Source organism: Ciconia boyciana, chromosome 1, assembly GCF_034638445.1.
Source record: "Ciconia boyciana chromosome 1, ASM3463844v1, whole genome shotgun sequence".
Lineage (NCBI taxonomy): Eukaryota > Metazoa > Chordata > Aves > Ciconiiformes > Ciconiidae > Ciconia > Ciconia boyciana.
Window position 1 is genome coordinate 49,452,619 of NC_132934.1, and position 23,084 is coordinate 49,475,702.

Consider the following 23,084-nt stretch of genomic DNA (forward strand, 5'->3'; position numbering starts at 1 on the left):
TGGCACGCTTACTAAATCACAAGATGGAGATAGTCTCAAATGCTGATTAACATGGAAAAGATTAAACTCAAGTTGGCATTCAAATGTTAAAGAAAAAATATTGCTATACATTAAAGAATTCCTGCCTTACAACCAATCATACTATGAAGAACATCCTTGTATTTAACTACAACAGGAGAGTCTGTTAGAATAGACTTCTAGTGAGATTTCCATAGAAAGATAGGGAGAGTACAGAAACCTTGCTTCTGTCTGTAAATCTTGACTTCTTGCCCAGAAGCTTCCAAACCTCAACTAGGATTAGCTAAATTTGACAGAGAGGTAGCGGGCTCACTGATTAAGTTGCAACAAATTTCAGGAAAATTGAAGGCAGGGTAGATGGGACACGTTGCAGGAAAGACAGGTAGAACTCAAGCATTATACATTCTGCATGGCAGCAGTAAACCTGCCTGGTTATCACATGCCTTATGAAACGCAGGCAGTTGATGAGGCAAGTTAAAAGTGTCAGTGAAAACCAGCCAGTTGGTGCAGGAACAATTTGTAAAGCTTATGCAATTATTCTTTGTAGACACCTGTATGATTCCTCTGAAAATTTTGGCACCTTTTGCTGGTTTTAATCAAACCTAATGAAGAGGTAGGGGTCTCAGAAGTAATTAAGCTCCTGAAAGCTTCAGGAAACCATTTGCCAGAGTTTCCCACCTGAGGTTAATGCAGCTCTACAAGTTCACACTCCTTAGCTCCGAAGGGGAATAAGGATGTGAGTTCCAGAAGTGTGAGAAGGACCCAGGCTGGAAGCCATGTCTTCCCAGACACCAATTATCAATAAGCTCATTGGAAGTAAAACTGGCGTAGTTTGTTTACTGTTAACAAAGCTACTTGTACTAATGTTTTGAGAAGTACATTCATTTTCTTGCCGTTTGAATGATACAAGTAATTAACACAGCCAAGGCAGACGTAACTGTAAACTTCAACTGATACTCTCTGACTTTGCTTAAAGGCATACCGCTTTGCAAGCTCAGTGTCCTACAGATAATCTATTAAGTCTCAGGTAGTTAAAAATAATAAAAAATAGATTTAACATTCAAATCAAAAATTTGCTGTCTGTGATTTGAAATATTAGGATTTTAAATTAATTTAAACTAATGGAGTGGGAGAGGAAAACAATCTGAGGTTATTAGACATTGAAAAGTTCTTCTAAAAACAGTTCTACTCTGAGGTCAGTGTTTCTCAGTTTCTTTTCAAACAAGCCTGCTGTACTTCAGACTGCAAATAAAGTAGAGATTTCAGTTTAAGCTCCCACAAAGTGATTACAAATTTTGCTGTTAAAGCCAACCTAAATAGATTCTTCCAAACCAAGGAGGAAAGCTCAGGTAAACAGAGCAAATGCTAAGCTGATAAAAATCTCACCAAACATTTTTTTCTTACAGTAAAATTGATCCAAAATCCAATGTATCAGACAAATAGGCTGTGAAAAATGCTTTGTAGCTCAGTAAATTGCCACCAACACGGCCAAGTCAGAGTACTGGAAAAGTCTTCTTGTAATTTAGTGGGTTAAGCAGGAAATTGAGATTCTTCTGTTATATACTCAAAGACATATAGGGACGATGCGACACAAAAGTGCTTATATAACTAAAGCAAAGGCCTCAAAGTTTATCAAATCTGATAGGATCAAATAAGCAAATAATTGAACTTTCAAAATTAGTAAAAGAGAAATGAAATGAGACAGTTTCAAATTTTCAACTTATCTAAGTTGTGCCAAAATGGTTGTTATTTTTATCATACTCTGGAAATTTGTAGGATTTTAAAATGTTGTCAGACATCAAGTATGCTGCTATATCCTTGAGGTGCCTGCTTTCTATTTTAACCTTTCTTAGTATCTAAATTTACAATCTCCTCCAGCTCCGTGAAGGGTCCAAAACTGCTGAAATCTAATGCAACACTCAAATGCCAAAACCTTGTTACAAAGGAGTGACACTAGTCTCAGCATGTTTCCTTTACTTTTGGATACCGATCAGTTCATGTCCACCGCTTTCATTCAGCATAATCTTTTATAAAAAAGTTCTTTTTAAAGAAACTCTTTCTACCCAACAGCCTATTTTACATAAAGTGTTTCAAGAACTGGATGTTCCCTTTCCTTCAAATTAGCCCCTTTCTAAAGTACTTTAAATACTACCAGTTCATAAACAACAATTCTATATGTTGCCAGAAATGTAGTAAAAATGCCTCATAATTCAAAAAACCAAACTATTCTGAAAGACTTCAGAGCTATAGCTTATTTTGAGAGAATAAATTTGAATAAGGCAATCAATTTTAAATTGTTACTTCTGAGCAAAGCTAAAAAGAAAATTAAAATGTGTACAGTGTTTCCATTCACAGCCCGTTAGTAATAAAATGGACTCACATTTGGGCAACTTCATGCGAGTTACAAATAAGGAGGAGAAGGAACAGATTTAATTAATCAATAGGAAGTTATTACCATGACATTACCAAGCAGATGTTCAGTAGAAAATTAAATTTAGCTTATAAATGATGTCACAAACAGCAAACCATAATTGCTCATCTTTGTTTTCTGTCAAGCAAAATAGCCAAAACTCTGTGGGTGGTACTTAATCAATTTGTGAAAAATCCTTACACGTAACCTTATCACCTCTGCCTATTCCCAAATGTTTTCCCATGAAACATTCATAGATCAGATAGAAACAAACACTGCATCCCAGTCTCCCTTCACTTCATGATGTATAAGAATAGAATCAGAGTAAAATGCATCCATATATAAAAGATGCCTGAGCAGTTTTATTTATAGAGAAAAAAAATTCCCTCAAGGAAAAAAAGATTAAAAAATACAAGTCTCTGTCACTGAGTTGAAAATCATTAGTCTTCAGTCTTCTAAGAGCTTCAAATTCAGAATATATAGACAACAGCTTCCGAATGAATATCTTAATGATCTTATAACTAAGACGAGCTTATATGAAAAAGTGACATTGGTAAGCTTCCTAATGAATCACAAAAATTGGCATGGTCTGCTTTTTAAAAATAATCCTCTAAATTTTGAACACATGGTACATTTGCCTACTAATACTAAAACATTTCTGATACTGTGATTAAAACAACTACAAACAATTAGTCATAAGTAGGGCATTAAGCTCAAACAGACCAAAGAGCAAAGGCATAACAGAGTAGTCTCCCACCTTACCAGACCTTGATTTCCTGTGGTTTTTGAAAGCATGGGAAGTTTCTCAGGAGAAGTAACAGTACTATCATTATCACTGCTTTTTCCTCCATCTTGTGAACCTACCCTTGAATGAAAATGGTTCACTGTGGATATGCTAAATTGAACCATTCGGGAGACGGTTCTTTCTCCATTTTTTTCATAGGCCATAATTATTCACAGATTACTTCTATTGCTTTGAAATTATTTTTTTCAGTCAATAAGTGATCCACATAAAACAGAGCTCTCTGATCTATTAGGCTAACATTGAGTATGTTAAATGTTAAATCACAATCTGTTTTATCAGTTTCTACTGCAGAAAACTTCCCTGTAGTTTCAGCTGATGACAGCACTCTTCATTTCCTCTCCTCTCGCACGCACATGAATCAGCACAGCAAAAACCTGCCATGTGCCAAACTGCAGCTTTCTGCCCCTTGCTCTCTGATGAAGTAGTGCTGGTATAATTTATTTGCAAACTTTAATCGAAGTTTTGCGTTCAAGCAGTAAAATACAGATAAACTATGCAGTGCATCTAAAACAAAGTTCTACCAAGCATTTCTAGCTTGAGCAGACCTCTTTCAGAACAACTCGTAACACAGAATGTCAGACTTAATTCAAGGTCTTTCATGGCTTCTTACACATCTCAGTCTTCTCTAGCTCTTAAAATAACGTCCAAGCTAAAACCAAAAATTGAAAGCACTTAATGTAAGTGCACCTCATCCAATCTGACATGGAAATATTCGGTCTCCTCCTCTCTGGAGGAGAGTATCATCACCTTCAGTGTCATCACTGAAGGTAGCACATGCTTCAGTTTAGAACCTGACAATGAGTAGTGGTATCAGGATACAAACTCATAGCCGACAAACCAAGCCAGACTATCCAACTGTATTCCTTAGCAAAACAGGCATTTTCACCTAAAATGGAATAGCTCTTTCCTAAGTCTTTAAAACAACAAATTGAGCCTGAAGCTAACTGAGTTTGTAGAGGTCACGAGGCCAGTACAGTACAATGAAAACTAGTTGCTAACTTGTTTTGGGGTTTTTTTTTGTTTTGTTTGGTTTTGGTTTTGTTTTAAGTATCAGTACAAAATTAATTGAAGTCCTGATGCACTTACAGCTATGGTCTGATTAATCAGATTTATTTATTTCTATCAGGATTACAGCTATGTTAAATTTAGCATTGCTGCGATGGCATGAAATAACAAACTCTTCTGTTCACAGGCACATCTCAAGATATCCTGAATAGATAGTTTAATGTAAAAAAATTATATCATACTTTACAAGTGTTTTTTCACACACATAATGAGAAACTGGCTATGTGGTTTTGTTATATCAGCTCTTTCCCAGATTGCTGCTGATGGTCTGAGAAAACACTGTAAAACAGTGCACATTCAATGCACTGAGTATTTTGCAATTCCACATGTACAGAATCTAGTACAGAACAAAAAAATTTTCTCCATATTCTTTTCATGTCAAGAGAACATGGAAAAAGAACCAAAAATAAGCCTTGCTTTCTCCAAGAAATATAAAAATTAATTATATCTCCCCAATAAAAAACTCATAAAAGTCCACAAATGTTTGAGTGCATTCACTTAGAAAAAAATATTATTTCTGAAATATTTTTCTAAACTCTTAGATCATCAGTAATACCTAAGCCTTACTTAAAAACAGATAAAAAATTATTTTTTTTGAGTTTGCTCATCGATGTTAATTTCTAACATCAATAGTTCCCTGTATAGTCAAGAGTCTGATTCAGTAAAGGGATTCACAAAAACTGAATAGCTATGCTCTGTTTCCACTGCATTTAGATAAACCTAACCCTTAAAATGAAATACAGTACCTAAATACAGTAGCTATACTGCTTGTAAAGGAAGAAAAAAACCACAGCCCCCTCAAACATGTTCTAATCAAACCACTACGTTTTAAACATTTAGAGAAAACTGAGGATTTCCCCCCACAAAACAAGCAATACTGCTGAAAAGTTAATAATAAAAAAATAAATGTCACGAACATCCCACACAAACTAGACAGAAATCATTAGAGGTTCAATTTCCAAAGGTGAGAATTTCCCTGCCAGAAAGTCAATTCTAAGTATAACAGTTCAGGAAGACCATATTCAAACACTTTCATAAATTATAAAAATACTTGCACCACAGGCACTAAAAATAACAATATGAACCCTATGGAATAAAGGTAAAGGTAGGTAATAAATGCTCTTCAATATATCTTCAGCTTCAGAAAGAAGCTTTGTAAAGCTGAGGACAGATAACATGAAACCATAGAAACATTCCCACTATTCACAATTACAAAACAAAGTAGCCAATTTTCATTTAGGCAAATTACTTTGGACTGCATATGTGCATATCCAATGGAACATCTTAGAGCTAAAATCAATGCTAAAGTTTCAAGTGATGACTTCTTTTTACGCATATAGAGTCCTAATAAAAATGATATTATATACCCTGCTTGAACTTCTTATCCATACTAGGGCAGGGAAAAGCTGAAGGAAGGCAGGAGGAATACTTGTAACAGAAACTGGAAACATAATGAAATAGATACTAGAAATGAAATAATGACAGCAAATTAATAACCCTATATGGACAAGGCCTCCTTTCTAATACTATGAATAGAATATTCTGCTATATTTGGTACTACAAATGCTAATGAATAAAAACAGAAGTAAAAAACACCTAGGACTTCCCTAGCATGTGGGCAAACTCCCTACTCTCCAAGTAGGAGACTGTGGAGGTTCACAAAGGGTATCAAATACATGGAGGGAAGGAGGCAGGGTTACCTCCGAGTGTGGGTGAGAGCACAGCGTGCTCACCAGGAACACATCTGCTCAGAGAAATTACAGCCGTTCTTCTGGATTGCCTGCTCGTGGCTCCTTTCTGTCGTCTTCCCCTACTTAAGAAACTGACTGTAAGTCTCTGCTTTAGACCAATAGCTAGCTAAATAAGTCTAACTGAACTTTACAAAGAAACAATAGCTGGTAACAGTATGATTTATTGTGCAGAGTCTTAAAATATATATAAGGGCTAGCACTTCATCTATCTCATTCAAATGGTTGGCAGTCACCTAGTATATTCATTGGTATTGTTGAAAACAAATTTGCAATGAAAAGAGATCGGTTCCACAAACCCAAAGGAATTTCTCATTCTTGAAGGCATGTTTACTCCTAGGAAAACTAAACCAAAGCCATTTTTCTTAAGTTCAATTTTTCAAACTAAATCATAGACTTTACAATATGTAATTGATTTATCTTAGATAAGTGTCTCTTATACTTAACCTGCTGGGGCAAAACTAATCTTGATCAAGTTACACTGTATGTAAATGAGAAGAGCTAAAGGAACACACTTCTATCTTAAACGCCACCTCTCAATAGGAATGAGCAAAAAATTACTGAAGACAAAATCCTGAAAAGACAGACTCTGCCAGGACAAGGAGAAGGATTGAAGGATGTGAGTAACCTCCTCCTAAACCCTGCAGAAATCTGAGAAGAGCTGCAGTCCCTGTGCTCCAGTCTCCACAGACCAGGGGTCTGGTGCTTCACAAGGGTGGGAGGCTGCTGCACAGGAGAACCAGTGTAGAGCTGTCTATGCTGCAGAGCGTCCCTTCACGCACATACACATACTACATTAGCAGAGCCCCCTGCTGTAGAAGGAGCACATAAGATCTTTTTGCCAGCCCATACCTAAGTATATACTCATAGCCTCACACATATCTACACACAACCTTCTTTCAAAGTTATAGGCAAAGCCAACAGAAGGTCCTTTCTGTTGGCACAGCCGCACCAATGGTTTTTGTCAGGATAACAGTGTCAGTGCTATGGTATGGGTGTTTTTGTTTGGGGTTTTTTTTGGTACCTCCTATCAACATAACTCGTGTTAACAAAACTTTGTTGCATAGACGAACCTAGCTTGCCTCCTGTTAGGAGATGCTAGGAGGTGCAGGGTGTCCACACGATGATTTCACAGAGAAATCTTCTCTTGTTAGTGGAGATCTGGCAGCTTTGACTTCCCTTCAGAGCAGGGGTAACAACAGGAGGGAATACCACTTGAGGGGGTGGCTACCGACAATACCATTGGGTTTTTACTCCTACTTCTGTGGAGCAAAAGATCTCCTCCAACGGAAATTATTTACAAGAAAATATCAAGGAGTAAAAAGCGTTAGAAACTAAGTTAGGAATCCAGCATAGTAGAGTCCAAGGTTAAATGCAACAGGGCCGGCACAATTGCTTGAAGACTTTGCCAAAGAGCCAGATGCTACTATTAGGAGAAAGAAAAAAAAAAAAAAAAAAAAAGATGCCAAATATTTCACAGCTTGGAACTGAAATCCCCTGACTATAGCCAGGCAAAAAACATTTTACTGTGTAATAGAGGAACACTGTTCCTCAGCATTTGACCAAGGCTTTTGTTAATAAAATGTTACACCTATAATGGATGATGAAGAAAGGTTTGACAATGACATCAAATACTTTAACAATAGTGTCACAGAAAACTCCCATAAGGATAAAATGAAGCTTCAAAATTTTCCTTGAAAAGTCAAATTTATGTGCTTTTGTTAGGTTTCATTTAATACCTGGAGAAAGAAGCAAAAGTCTGCATTGAGCTATTTCAGTGCTCAGCATTAGTAATACGCTAAGGTTTGGACCAGCTGTCCAGTTTGTCCAGGTGAAAACAATACTCAGTGCTGCTGAGCTTAGTTCAGAGGTAGGATTTTCAAAATTGCTTTAGCAGCACTAGCATAACTTTGGACTTAAGTCAGTTGAGTTTTACAACTTACTGTGATAGGAATCAAATTAGGGAACTGCAGAAACTGAGAAGTTTGAGAATTGCATACAAATATCCAAGAAATGTTACTTCGGAGTGGTCTGACATTATACTCTTGAAAAATCATTTATTTTAATTAGTGTTCTATTACAAACTTCTGTCAAAATACACACATTGTTCAGCACCAATTAAAATGCTAAATGTGTTGGCACATAAGATTGGTAGGTAGATAGGTTCTGCTTGGCTGTATTAAAAAAGGAATTCAACAACGATAAAAATTACAGTCAAAGCATTAAGGTTGCCAATAATAGCTTTATTTTGAAATGCTTCATAATTTTCTCCCACTGTTGGGCTGTGACAGTTGGAACTTTGAGGAAACCAAAATAAACACCTTCATGATTTAAGAATATGTTCTGCAGTTCTGCCAGTTCATTAAAATCAGAATTCAATTTAAAAAAATAAAAAAAAAATCTCTGTGATAAGCTGAGAGAGTGGGTTTCATTGCTCAAGCAGTTCGTTAGCTACCAGGCTCTAAAGATTTATCTTCTCCCTATTTGACATATGGTATTTGTATTTTAGCCAATTTCTTCCTACCTAAAGTGACAAAAATGAACAAACCATTGGAGGTGACTAAGTGTCAGCATGGGATAAATGGCAACACCACTCTGAATCTGGGTGGTTGAAGCAGGAGGAAGGGCAGGGATGGTGGCCGACTGAGTGTTACAATTCCAAGAAGATCTGTTATTCTTAAATTTCTCAGGAACATACTACTAGAAGAGGTCTTGATCACTTAATCCAGTCCTCAGGTACAAGAAGGAGTTTGCATCTATACCATTCTCATTGAGCAATCTCTTATTTTGGAACTGACAACATCTCCCATATTGAATTTCTTTTATGACTATTTATTTATTTATTTTTATTTAAAAAAGCATAAATACGGACACAACTTAGTTTATACAGATTATGTTCTAGCCAAGTAAAAGCATAAAACCTTCCCACTTCTGCCTCAATGGATGCTCTTAATATCACAATGGTCATATCCACAATCCTGTTGACTTTTGTTAAAATAAATATGGATAAATAAATAACAAAAGTAATCAGCTAAAATGTAGGGGTTTGTTCTCCACTTGATGCAAATGATGCTGGGAGAAAGCTCCCTTTTTCCTTAGTTCTTTGTGTAAGAATGTCTTATGGATTAAGATCCCAATTCATATTATTAGTGACGTGACATGGCTGGCTACTTTGCAGTCAGCTTTTCCTCCCTGCCGACCCAAAAGAAGGGGGGAGGGGGCAGGAAATCTAGTACAAACTCCTGCCTGTCTCAGCAGCAAAATGCCACAAGGCCAACAACTTGAGAAAGCTCTGCCTCATGATTCTTATAGGATTCCTTTGCCACTGAGCTGCAGAGAGGCAGCTGGCGAACACAGCAGAAGGGAAGCAATCTGGTCTGGTGTCCACAATTCACAACTTTGTGTTCCAGATCCAATCGCTGTCACACCTTATTACTCTTTCTTGGTACATGAGAAAACTCCACTTACAGTTTCCATTCTCTGTAGTGATGCTTATGTGACGAGAAAAGCTGAGGTACTACAAGCAGAAACAACTCGCAAGAAACAAGACCAATGCTTACTCCTTCATTCTGCAAGGTGTAGCATCTTTTGCACAGAAGAGGTTCTGAAGAACAGACTCACTGTGGATTGGCACATCTCTCCATTTAATGTATATAAGTAGAAAATAATAATGTAATCTATGATTTTTCAAAAATTAGCATAACATCACATAAGGCAGTAAAAAAAATACCTACACAAAGAAATATCTCCTTAGAATATAAGGATATCTATAAAAAGATATACATATATATATATATATACACACACACTTTTATATATATAACACATTTTTCTATGTGTGTGTATATATATACATGGATATATTCCATATATTTATATATGCATACACACACTTATATAAAACACCTTACAAACTCTTACTACCTTAGAATAGAAATAAACTATAGCTCTGTCCCCTATAACATGGAAAGCTTTAAAACTGTGTGTATGTATATATTAGGAAAATAAATGGAAAACACTAAAGGGTTTACCATTTGAAGATAAATATTAAAGTTCACTGGTCACAGTGTATTATTTTATTCATACATCCACACAGGCTTAAATTAATTGGTTAAACACCCATGCAATTCTTCTGCACACATTCCATATTTAATTATGTTTGCTGCTACATTACTAGCACTTGTGGTGTGTTTGGGGTTTTTCATTTGTTTTGAACAGCCAAACTTAAAACATTGATTAACATTAGTATTCTCTATGTGTTCAAAGTGGGAAAAAATATGACAACGCAATTATATATGCTAAGTCATAGTTTAACTTGTTCACCTTCCTATTACTCTAGCGTACAAAAAGTGTCTTGGAATTATATTTGTATTAGTGACATCCAGATCAGAACCACCACAGTCTAAAACAGTATTCAATATCAACTGTCTTTATATAGGTCTACATAATTCAGTATATTCTTGTATGAATGCTGTATCAAAGTCCTGGCAAAAAAAAAAAAAAAAAAGAGTCTACGTCGTCAACTGTTTCTTTTTGGTGTAAAGAAACATCCTTTTAACGTGACTAATCACACTGGCAGCCAAAACAGGAGCGTCAGGATGTTCCACAAGTAGGACTGAAAGCCACAATACATGTACAACTTGGAGCTGAAGCACAAAGGTAGAACTTGCCCGTGTCACTATATCTCAAACTACCACGTCTGTTCTGGAAATCTGGTCCTCTGGTTAGACCAGGACAAAGAGAAACCAGAAACTTTTATTCTATTCCTGCTTGCCATTTCTTTGGCATTGAGGTCTGATGCTTTACTGAGCAACAGAACATAAATTTTGTTAAGAATCCCCATGGATCCAAATTAAAGCCCTCTTGCTTTCTAATGATGACTAAGTTGCAGTCTCTCTACAATTTTTCTGTTTTTAGAAAAAACTCCCTTATTTGTACTAATACTATGATCTTTTAGAACTTCTGAAAGGAAGATTACTTTGGTATTTTATTATCACCAGCAGCAGCCTGGTGATAGCAAGAATTTATGGAACTGTGTGTCCATGCAAGGTACAAGAGGATGTGTCATTTCCCATACTCAAATGAAAACGCAACGTCACTGGCACTCCCTGTCATCTGTGTCCTTGCATCTTAAGGAAAATAATTTCTAATAATAATAATGGACAACATTAACACAAATCTTTTCTAGAGATCAATCAAGTTAAGCATGTAACACTTACATATAAGATACTCCTGCTAAGAACAGCATCTCAGATTCTGAAATGTGCTTGCGCTCCCTTGTGCTCACAGCCATGTGGCACTTTCTTTGAAAGTAAAGCACATTTCTCTAAATAGTTTGTTTGTACGTGTTAGAGTTGGAGTAGTGATATAACTGAATTGAAATAAAGATATATAAAGATATAAATAACATTTAAATACTTCACTAAATTAGCATTAATGAAAAACTGTATTAAATACTATCCACTGGTGTATAGATAAACATAACCACAACTATGCTAAAAGGCATGTAAAACAGAATATCATACTGTTATGTCCCCTTTATTAATTTCATTTGATTAAGGCTCACTGTGTGCTTGCAACTGCATAGAAGAGCTAAACAACGTGTAATCAATTGTACAGTATCAGTTATGACAGGTAGTGGTCTAGTCAAGACGTGGAGATGCAGCACTCGGTGGGATATGGAAGAAGGCCTATCCCTACTGTGTGCTGCAATCCATACTTGATGTTAAAATGGCAATAAAAACGAAAGCAGTTGGCACTGTAATCCCAGATCAACAGCTGGCATTCCAATCCCAAATGCCAAATTCCTGTTGGGGATTTAGAGCCTTCACAGATAAAATATACTGTTGCTTTTTACAACTGTAAAAGGCGGAATAATACAAATGACCATAAGTTAGAAGTGATGAAACACAGCTGATCAGGATAATTGAAGGCCTCAGCAAAAACTCTATAGCCATTAGAATTAGGAGCAATAAAGAGGACATTTTAGCCCACTTTCCTAAGGAAACAATGCTGAGATTATAATTTCCGTCTGCTTGTCCCCACACCTCACTTCTAAGTTTTGAACTTGTTGCAGATTTAAGAGGGTCTGATGGAGGAAGAGATATCCTAGAAGGAGCTGATTTCATATAAGTTTTCTGATAATAGATTGCCAGCTAAAGGAGAGAAATCAGTAAGTACTCCCACTGGGAGAAAGGCTCTGGCATAAGTTTAGACATTATTGGAGGCCAGAGAATGCATATGAGAAAAATAGAATTTATAATTACCTCAAAGCAAGGGAAAAGCTTCAAATAAAACCTTACAGTCAGCTATGAAACACAGATTTGTAGGAAGCTAGGCTACATAATTTGTCACTCAAGGATTATTTGTACTTTACAAATATCAGGAACAAAGGAAGTCCTAGCAATGGCATACTTATTAGCTAGAGGTGTTAGAAAGTGATGCAGAAATTTTTTATAGTGGTTAATGAAGTATTTTTATCTTCCATTTCAGAAGATAATAAATGCTATAATTGTATTTCTGGCAAAATACTTTCTATTCCAACCATAGCAAAAAAGACCGATAAACAATTTACACTGTATGTAAATATTTTTAAATCTTGGGTTACATAGTTTGAACTCAATGGTTTTGAAATAACTTAACAGGTAAGGTAATTATGTTGATTTTTAATATATCCTGGAATAATGGAGAAATACCAGGGGAGTGGGGAAGCTGACATTCCATCAGTAGTTAGAAAGGATAAACAGGATAACTGTGTGGTCACAGGTCACAGTCAGCTTGAGAATTGTGTCAGGGAAAAACACTGAACAGTTGATTTAGGATATATATAGCAAAGATTTAAGGCATAACATCAAGCAAATCAAAACCATTTGAGAAAGAAAAGGTCTGTCAAACTGAAGACCTTTCTAGTGAAATATTTAGTCAAACCGTTCCTGATAAAGGTACTTTTTTTTTTCTAAATCCATAATATGCATGCTACAAATTTAATTAACACATTTTATGTTGTAATACAGTATGAAGTCAATTATCTAGCTAGTGTTTCTTCAAAAACAGTTAAATCAGAAGGTTACTACAGAATTATGCTGGTTTTAGTGATTCCACTGAAATCTGTTCTTGTTTCAGTCCCATGCAAAACATACCAGCGATCTGGAAGATCAAGTTTACAGACAACACAAAAAGGCATACTGGAAACTACTAAAATAGTCAGGGTTATTTGGCAATCTGACATCAGTCAGCTATCCAAATGCAACCCTATGTACACACGTAAGATCTCAGAGATGAAGACATTCTAGAGTAATACACTATAGAAAGCAGAAGGGTTGAAAAGAATTACAATGACATAATATACCACTGCGTGAAATGATAAAACTTTGATATGATAAGGTTATTCAGTGAAGAATTACAGTAACTTCTTACATGTAGTTATAACTAGCTGAAAATACTGAGCAAGAGGTAGTACTAGTACTGTAACACTACACTGGCAAAAATTGGAAGTATGGACACAGAATTCCTGTCTTAAGAGTGTAAGAAATGAAGAAACATTATAAGAATGAATCATGGCTTGGAAGAGTAATCTTTTCAGTGAGGAACATTTGATACTGGTTTATCTGAGAATAGGTTAAGGATAAAGCAATTAATTGTCTTAAATCTCTATGTCAAGAAAGGGATCTTCCTCTACAGTAAAAATACTGCAATAGTCAACTCAGAATTGCATTGCAACGCCTATGCTTCAGGTATCTGATGTGCAGTGTGGAACTGACATCTTGGTGTTCAGGAAGTACAATCTCCACGCAGTTAGAACATGCCAAAGGGCAGCATCTATCCATCCCTCCCTCCTTCCCTTGCACTGACCCAAGCTGGTACAACCAGAGTACCATACTGTGAGGGGATTAAAAAAAAAAAAAAAAAAAAAAGTACAGCTCTTCACTTACAGAGTCAGTCACACAGCTCCTACTCCCCCCCCCGCTCCCCTACTACTTATTGCAAAATGCCTAAGGGCAATGGAATCCAGTGTTTCTCTTCCAGAAGATGACCTTAATCGCTAACCATGGACTGCTTCTCACTTGCTTTCCTCTGATGCCATATATTTTCAGCTTTTACTTTACACTGCTTCAAATTCAAGCATGAAGGATGGAGCTGCCTCCATTCAGCCTCTATCTTGGTTATCTGCTGTTTAGGTTACAGCCATGCAGACAGAAGAAAGCAAGCTGAATCCTCTTAGGCTGAAAAAATAACTGAATCCAACACACCTACTGCCAGAACAAAAGGAAGCCATTTCTACCATCTCCTTTGCTCGTATTTTTCCATTGCATCTTAGGAAAGATGATGTTCAGATGTGTCATGCATGTAACACACCTGTATACGTTATAGCACAATCGCATTGGATACATGGCTCCATGGACATAGATCAACCTCTGTTAGGTTACAGCCAGCACTAATCTCCTACTTAAGCTACAAATATTTTTTTCTCATTATTTCCTTTGTGCTGGTATTAGTGGTTGGATAGCTGAGCAGATCAGGGAATTGACTTGGATATAATTAACCAGACAAAAACAGTTGTTAAGTTAAAATGACTGTGAAATCATCCTTTAGCATTGTCCTGCCTGATTTCTGACCCCAAAACTATTTTGGTGGAAGATACAAGCCAAGATGCTTTCAGAGTTTTTCTATATCAAACATCTATCTGATGAAGGAACATTTTTGCCCTTGGTGCAGAATTTTATTTGAAAAGTCTCAGTCTCATTTTAAGCAACCTATGTAATTTTTGGATCTGACTCAGTGTTTCCATTATCTCACATGAAGCAAGTAACTACATCTCTTACAGCAAACTAGATAGTAATGCAGCAAGGTTTGCAAGGAGAGATGTGTTATGTTAGAACAACTGATATATTTGGAAAAGATTCAACCAAGCTTTTAGGCAGAAAGCACCCTCTGGGTTTAGATATCACTGTAATCTAAGTGATAAATAGAATTTGCTAGCACTTGTTCAAGCACTGTCGTTTAGGAAAAATAAGAAAAGATTTAAACAGTATTAAAGTGTTTGCTTTTGTAACAAACTTGTATTAACCATTTCAAATAACATATTGGTTTTATATATATATATTTTATTTTATATTTAAGGTTCTACCACACAGTTGCAAGCATGCTGCGCTAAACTTAGACTCCAGTAGTATTTAAGAATAAAGGGTAATTCAAGGGCAGTATTTTAGCTTTAGCACCTTGTTTTCTGACATGCTTGATCTGTAACTCAGCTTTATTATCAAAATTAAGATAAACAAAAATACAATCTTGCAGCCTTCTCTAAAAGTCACACACTATGAACTAATCTAAACATTCCCTTGTTTCTCAGTCCCACAAAACGTGTGATCTCAGAATATTAAAGTCCTGTGAATACTAAGAAGTTCAAAACTTAACTTGTTTGCAAACTTAACTTGCATGAAAAAAATTAAAGCAGGTGTTTACAGAGTAACAGAGCTACTGAATGCTAACTTCATTAACTTCCATTAAGCTAAATGACTCACAAATGGCATTTAGATCAGTACTAAATCATCATCTAGGTCAGCAGGAAGCTCATTACAGACTGACAATCCAAGTGACAGAAACACTTTTCTACAAGTGCTATAGTAGTAATTTCCTGTGTGAAAGGCTTGCTGCTGTTCCTGCATTCCTCAGGGGACGCTTCTTCTCAGAGGATGTTACTCTTCCCCAGGAAGAGGAAGGAACCAGTTGTTATTGGATGTGTGGGCTGATAGCTGTTGGGCATTTTCTGCATGCCGCAGAATCAGCTGTGAGAACTGTGAATACAGCTTAGATTCCCAGCCGAAGCAGGGGAAAACACTGCTTGGGCAGACAAGGTCAGAGCATACACGTACAGTATCTCAGGAAGTTGAAAAATAAATAATACTTGGAACTTCCATCTCTCTAGTTCCCAGGAATGTGCTGATTTGCTAAAGGAAAAATATACAGACATGGAACAACTTGAAAAACATTCCTGAAGCATTGCACTGTTGCCATGAGTAAGACCCTATACAAAGTAAAATATTGCTAGTTCTAAAAGTCATCTACAGCAAGCCAGTTACCTTACAAAACAGTACCAATAGTCCAGCAGTAGCATTTGCTAAGAGTGTCACTATGGGCAAAGGCAACATAATTAAACTGCCTTGTGAAGAAACTAAATATTGAAGCTTAATCTTTTATATGGCAGGGGGTGTGTGTGTGTGTGTGTGCGTGTAGATTTTTTTTCCTGTTAGGTCCCTCTCCTGAGCTTCCTGTCCTACAGTAACTCAAGCTCCCTCCATATGTGCTGTGACCCTCTTACAGGGCAGGTCACCAGTAGCTAGTCTGTGCCTAGTCCAGGATCAGTGAATTCAGTGTCACATCCCACTGGCTTTTTCTTTAGTGGCAGTACTAATATGTTTCCTTATTCTACTAACTGCTTATTTCCAAACTTGGTTAAAAAAACCCCACCAACTATTTGATTCAAAAATTATTAGGGAGACAGGACAGAGACAGACAAATAAACAGTACAATCTCCTAAGGTTCATTTCCTCAGGAAAGCAGGCTAAAAATAGTATAGGAAATATTATATTCTTGCACTCACTAGTGCCTAAATTCAGAATTCTGTCTCCAATGAAAACGTAACTTTCTCTCAAGCTCCAGTTCACTCAAAGAATATAATGAAGCCTATTAAGGAACATCGAGACATGTATTATTACCTAATTATGTAGCAGCACAACACATTTCCTGTTCTCTCCTTGTAAACCAGCAGTTACACGCTGTGTTAGAATAGCATCACTGCAAAATGCAAGGGCCATTTGGATCATATTCTTCTTTTATTACAAGAATTCAGTTCACCTTCATGTATCTGATCTTTAAGCATTATTTGATGCCAGTGGTATCAAAGCATATTGCTTTTAAGATTAAGTACACAAATCTTTTTAAACATGCCTGCGCCTCTACAAAGGTTCAAAATGCAGGTTCAGAAATTCACTGTTCAATATGCCAAATACTTCACCCTTTTGGCACTTGTGACAGAAGATGAGCCATTTTGTTCATATATACCACACCTTCTTTGGAAGGCACCTAGCTGGGCACAGAAAAGGCTATCCCTACTGCCTTATGATTGTTCCAGATGGATTAGGTGTAGCCTTTGGCAGAGATTGGAGACTCCTTCCCTGAGAGCAGCTGAACATGTTTAGCTACAGAGCTGTGGGGAGAAGGCAGCCTATCCTCTTCCCCCAGCCCCACACACTGTACCTGCATAGCATGCAAAGAGTAGAAAGGTCTGTCTGGAGTGTGCTGTAAGCCAAGATGACACTAAAAATTGCTCATCTAAGACCAAGATTGGACAGAGAAGGATTCATTTGCAAAGACACAAGAGCTGAGTTTACAAATTCTTATTTTTATTCTGCTGCACTGAATACTTCCAAGTTCCACTATTTACAGTATTTATTCTATGTTTTTATAAGACCTAGCATCAGAGATTCAGAGCCTGTTTGAGAGTTTTTGGTATGCTCATCTACAGAAAAGGTGCAGACGGTTTTACCTCAAAACTTTGGAGAAACAGGTTCTCTTCACATTATTCACTAATTTCATTCCATGTTTGTGATTTGGAGTTCAGATCATGGAGTCAGCAGTTTGTTCAAATATGCATTTAATGGTAATCAGAAGAATGGCAGTATATGAAAAAATCCATAGCTATTCAGGGAGTGGCCTTTCTTATTTCTCTGTCTGGGAGCAAGGAAGGTAAGGTGATGGGAGAGGCTAGGAACTGTCAGTTTTTGTCAAAGCCCTTCTGTTGGTGGAATCAGTCCTCAATGCAGAGCTCAGTCTAAATGGCAACTGAGTTTTGGACAAGGAACACAAGCAGGACGTTTTTCTTAAAGGACAATGATTCCAGTCTTCCTTTCAAAGGGACAGTGCCAGAACTTTCCTTTGGGAGAGAAAAATGTATGAATATCATGCAATGATCAGAGTTTAAGTGAAAGGCCAAATGTCCAAGGTCCCAAGAAAACTTGATATCCATGAACTACAGAAAGCTGTTGTGCTTTTGGATGAACTATAACAAGCAGTAAGGGCAACCACTGTGCACAGTGAAGTGCCATATGAGTTTTGCTCTACTGGCTGTTCCCTTCTGAAATGGACTGGTGCCCCAGAAGAGATGATCTATGTATAAAATTCCTATTCTTTCCCTTCTTCCCTTTCCCCTCCCCTTAACCTCACTGAAGACAGTTGGTATTTATTTCCATGTAAGGCTGGAGCCAGGAAAGGATGTAAATCAGAATAAATTTGAAGGAAAATATGCAGTGGTTTTAGCTTTTAAGATAAAATTTCTTTTGTCATCCTCTTGTACAGGATTCTGGAGTTGTGTTAAGCTATGCAAGGAAGAGACATTACTCCAAGATCTTTTCAAAATAAGTTCCCATGAGGAAGAATAGTTGTGTAAGCCTTCATGTACACAGATAGAGATGAATAAATGCAAATCTTGCATTCATAATTGCTGTCTTTGCAAAATATATGGGGTGTTTTTCAGGTTGGGTTGGGGGTTTTTTTGGTTGTACTCAAAATAAATGCAGAAAACATTGTGTCAAAAATACCTAAACCCTGATATATATACTGGAGAAGCAGTGTGTACAGGATAAATTGAAAGTACAGATACTTCAACTTTTTGCGTCAAGACACCTACTACAAATGCAGTACAGATATTACTCAAGGTAAGACATTGTTAGTTTAAAAGTTGCACATGTAAAATATGTGAAAGCAAATAAGAGCAAGTTGGCAGGGGGTGTGTGTGTGGAATTTATTTGGTCACTTTCTATTTTAAAACAGGTATGTTCCTTTTGCTCCAAACAGGAACAATCTTTATCTTTCTCCTTCCAATAATTAATCCAGTCTTAACTTTGTAGAAATCGTGCTGTACATGAACAATAAACATGTCTTGTTTTCAGTGTTAACTAGCACTGGAAGAGAAAGAACAGCAAATATCTCCCAGCCAGCGCAGACATTCTGACTTCCAGATTACAGTACATTGCTTTGCTTCCTCCAAATCCTGTTTACATGAGCAAGGTCAGGGGATGGAACATTAGAGAGCCTCTACAGTGATTTCCTGCTGCTGTTAGTAAAAACTACTGAGACATCATCAACTTTCCCTTGTTCCCAACAGCTTATCAGAGACCAGAGGTTACCAATGTATTGCCTTACAGACTTGAAAAAACTCAACCTCCCTCAAAACTAAAAGTAAAATCAGAGGATGAAACAGGAGGAAACAGTCCAAAAGGGAAACAAGACTTCCAATTTTTCCTTGTCAATAGTTCAGAAAACAAAAGGCAATATTAAGCTGCTTGACACACAGAGAAGGAGTGGGAGAGAGGCAGTAATGCTTTCAGTCTTCAATGAGATAGAAAGGGGAAAGAAACACCACCCCCAGCCCCCAAACCTTGACCCCAATTCAGTGAACATTTTCAGAGTGTAAAAGGTTAGAACACCTAATTTTTAATAACTGCAATATATGAATGCTCTTACCATTGCAAAAATCAGGGCATTATGCAAATACCAGTTAGTTAAGGATATATAGCTTGCTTTTATACTGGTTTCAGAAACACACAGGAGAACTGAATAAATGAATCAAATTCAAAGCTATTTTCTTGACAATAATCATACACAGACAGGAATTCTTAATATTTTTGTAATTATAGCCCGAAAGAAAGCAGCTCCATACTGAAGATTACACTGAAGTTTTTCCACAAACACAATAACCACATTCCCTTCACTAAGTTTACAAAGGAAGTTGTGTCAGTGTGAATCTTAGATGAAAACAGGTTTTTCACAGTGTTCAAAAAGAACTGGCCTTGCAGCTTTAAGTTAGAACACAAACTGAAAAGATAAGGTGTTTAGAATTTGGAAAGTTTAATAATTTAAGTGTTTTCTATCAAAATCCTTACAAGAACATTCATACCTGTGTATCTTGGCTTACTCTTTGAAGCAAGAAAATACAAGTAAATTTAAAAAACCCATATAAGGAGGCATTTTAAGCGTGGAATTTGTTATGGATTGCTGGCTTTGATGAAGCAACAAATTAAAATTCCTTGAAAAGAAGAGGAGGAGTGGGAGGAAGAGATAATACCAGTATTTCCTCATACAGATGAAGCTCAAAATATAAATGAATTGCTAAGAAAATATCTAAACATATATTTTACATTCTCAATAAAGAATCAAGAGTGTTAAATGTTTAAATTTGTTTTTCAAATCTTCTCCAGGCAGACTGTTGTCAAGAATAGATGACAGTGATACTTAGCTGCACCTTAATTATATGGAGTTGTGTGTCCTGTTTTGGGCTTCTCAATACAGGACAGACATTGACATCCTGGAGCAAGTCCAGCAGAGGGCGAGCAAGATGGTGAGGGGGCTGGAAGACATGATATTACAAGAAAAGGCAGAGAACCAGGTTTGTTCAGCCTTAGGAAGGAAGGATACAGGGAGATCTTACTGCCATCTCAAATATCAAATGAGTGGACAGAGAGAAGACAGAGCCAGACACTTATTACAGGACCACTGTGATAGAATTAGAGGCAACAGACATGTTGGAACATAGGAAATTCTAGCTACATATTATGAAAAAAAAATATTTTCACTGGTCAAACACTAGAGCAAGCTGCCCAGAGAGGTGGTAGAATTTCCATCCTTACCCATATTAATAAGTGAACTGGACAAGGCCTTTAGGAACCTGATCCAAGCTGGCCTTGCTTTAAGGGGTCGATTAGATGAAATGACTCCAGACATCCCTCTCAACCTATAGTGCTCTATCATTTTCATTAACAAATCTTTACAGAGGGGAAGAAAAGGAATACCTTTTTGCTCTGCCACAAGTCATCTTAGGGGCAGCAATAGCATATTTCCTATGACCAGTAGGACAGGACACAGTTCCAATAGCTGAAGAAGAGATTCTCAACAAGGAGAACACTTTCTCCTATTTCCTGGAGTAGCTTGAGATCTATGGGAGCTTGCCTGCTTACCGTTAGGAATTTTGATAGCCATTCAACAAAACATTATGAGGTTTTCTACAGAATTCCAATCTCCCTGAAGATATTTCAGGGAGTTTTAGGGAAATCATCACAGATCCTAGAAAAGCTTCAATGTTGTTACTTGTCCCAGAGAAGCCGGTCTTTAAATACTTGAGACAGTGATCTAAGAAAGGCTGTATCTCTCTTCTTCAGTAGAAAAATTAAAGTAAATATGTTCATTAGCTACTTCCAGGGGTCCAGGGACTTGCCAAGGTGTTTTGTAAATAATCCTTAGGGCCCTACTGTGTTACATGTGTAATAGATAAAGACATTGAACAAGAACCCTTGAAAATACATAAGTACAGAGAGCATTTTTATCTCTACACATATCAGAAGGGCAGAAGAACTGCTTAAGCTAGAGCAAAACACTTCAAAAAGAATAAGCAGATATAGACAGGACATTTGTAAAATTAACCTGGCAACCCGATCAAAGTTTTTTAGTCAGCATGGACTAAAAACTTTGAACAGCATTCTTCCAGTAGAAGTAGGAGCAAAAATCCATAAGCAGCTTTAAGATGGGTCTTGACAAGTTTGCAGGGGCAGGGAGTGTGCAGTGATATTGTATTTGATAACCAATAGAAAAAGAGCAACCCGGGGGGGTTGGAATCAGGGAGAGGGATGGGGGAGGAGGACAAATTAGACTAGAGGTTGGTAACATCAAGTTAGAGGAAGACTTAGAAAAAAAACAACAACACAAAAAACCCACACACAAACACCCCCCCCTCCCCCCAACCCACAAATAATGCACAAACACATTATAATTCAAGTGAGGACAAACAGTATCAAGAGGAAGTCTGGCAGTGAAGGTGGGATGAGAAGAAATCCAGCATGTGCCCTGCTTTTACAGACAGGGCCTCTCTACATTAGGGAAATTGAGCCAGCTTCAGATGGAAAGGTCCAAGTCACTGAGATCCAGAACCCTTTGGAAACAAGGCAGAGAGACTGGATGGCTGGCCTGATTAAGAAACAGGTGATAATTCCACAAAAAACAGAAGCTGGTAATGCAGCAGACAGACACTGGAAAGACACTAAAAGATGGCACTGGATGACACCAAAAGATGAGTTGACATTAGAAAGTAGGGAGGAACAGATAGGTTGGCAAAGTTGGGGAAGGTGTTACTATGGGAGAGGAAGGATGCTAGTGGCAGAGAAACCATGCAAATGGTTTCTAGATTTGCGTCAATAGTGGTACGTTGGACAGAGCAGTTGTCCTGAAGGCTGTAATCCGAGTAACAGGGATACAGAAATGTTGCTAGATGGAAAAAAGATGCAGATGGTGAATGTTGAGATGCAGAAAGGTGAGAATCAATGGTGAACAGGAGATCAAGATAATGGAAAAAAAAATGTAGTGATTACTGACACAGTCAAAAGGCATGAATTTTGAAGCAATGTTTTTGTAATGAAGACAACTGTAAAGCCAGCCAGCAAGCAAAAGGATGCTGTCTCTAGTGGGTTAACTTATTCCTACTATGAATTCTGGACATAAAGTTTTATAAACTGCTCTCATATCGAAATAATTAGTGAAGGAAATTAAATGATTGGCAGATTAATAGGTATGTAACAAAGAATTATAGTGTAACCATACATGTGAATTCTGTGATCAGTATTAAGATCAGGAAGTAATGAACACAGAGTATTTTAAAGTGATAGGTAGCAAATAAATTATATCCACCACAATCCACTGTCAAGCCTACTAAAGAGATTTCTATAAGTCTGCAAATTACTTTTGACAGAAGTTATCTTAAAGAACCGTATTTCTGTTGTGAAAACACAACTGCTAAACTTGAAAATATATTAAATTATCATCTGTCAAAAATTACATGATTATTTGTTTTTAAGAAAAGGTTTCTCTTAGACATCAACCTCTGTATCATGATCTTCAATAAACGATCTTAAAGAATTTTATGAAGTACCTTCACAACATACCTTTTCATAAAGCATTCATGACAAAATAGAACAGCAGAAACCACACCTGCTGC

The 23,084-nt window shown here is 37.0% G+C and overlaps 1 protein-coding gene across 10 annotated transcripts in view; it reads right to left on the reverse strand.

Moving 5' to 3' along the window:
- Nucleotides 1–23,084, reverse strand: part of POC1B (POC1 centriolar protein B) — a 58,479-nt gene that overhangs the window by 6,284 nt on the left and 29,111 nt on the right. The gene's annotated exons all lie outside the window — the stretch shown is intronic.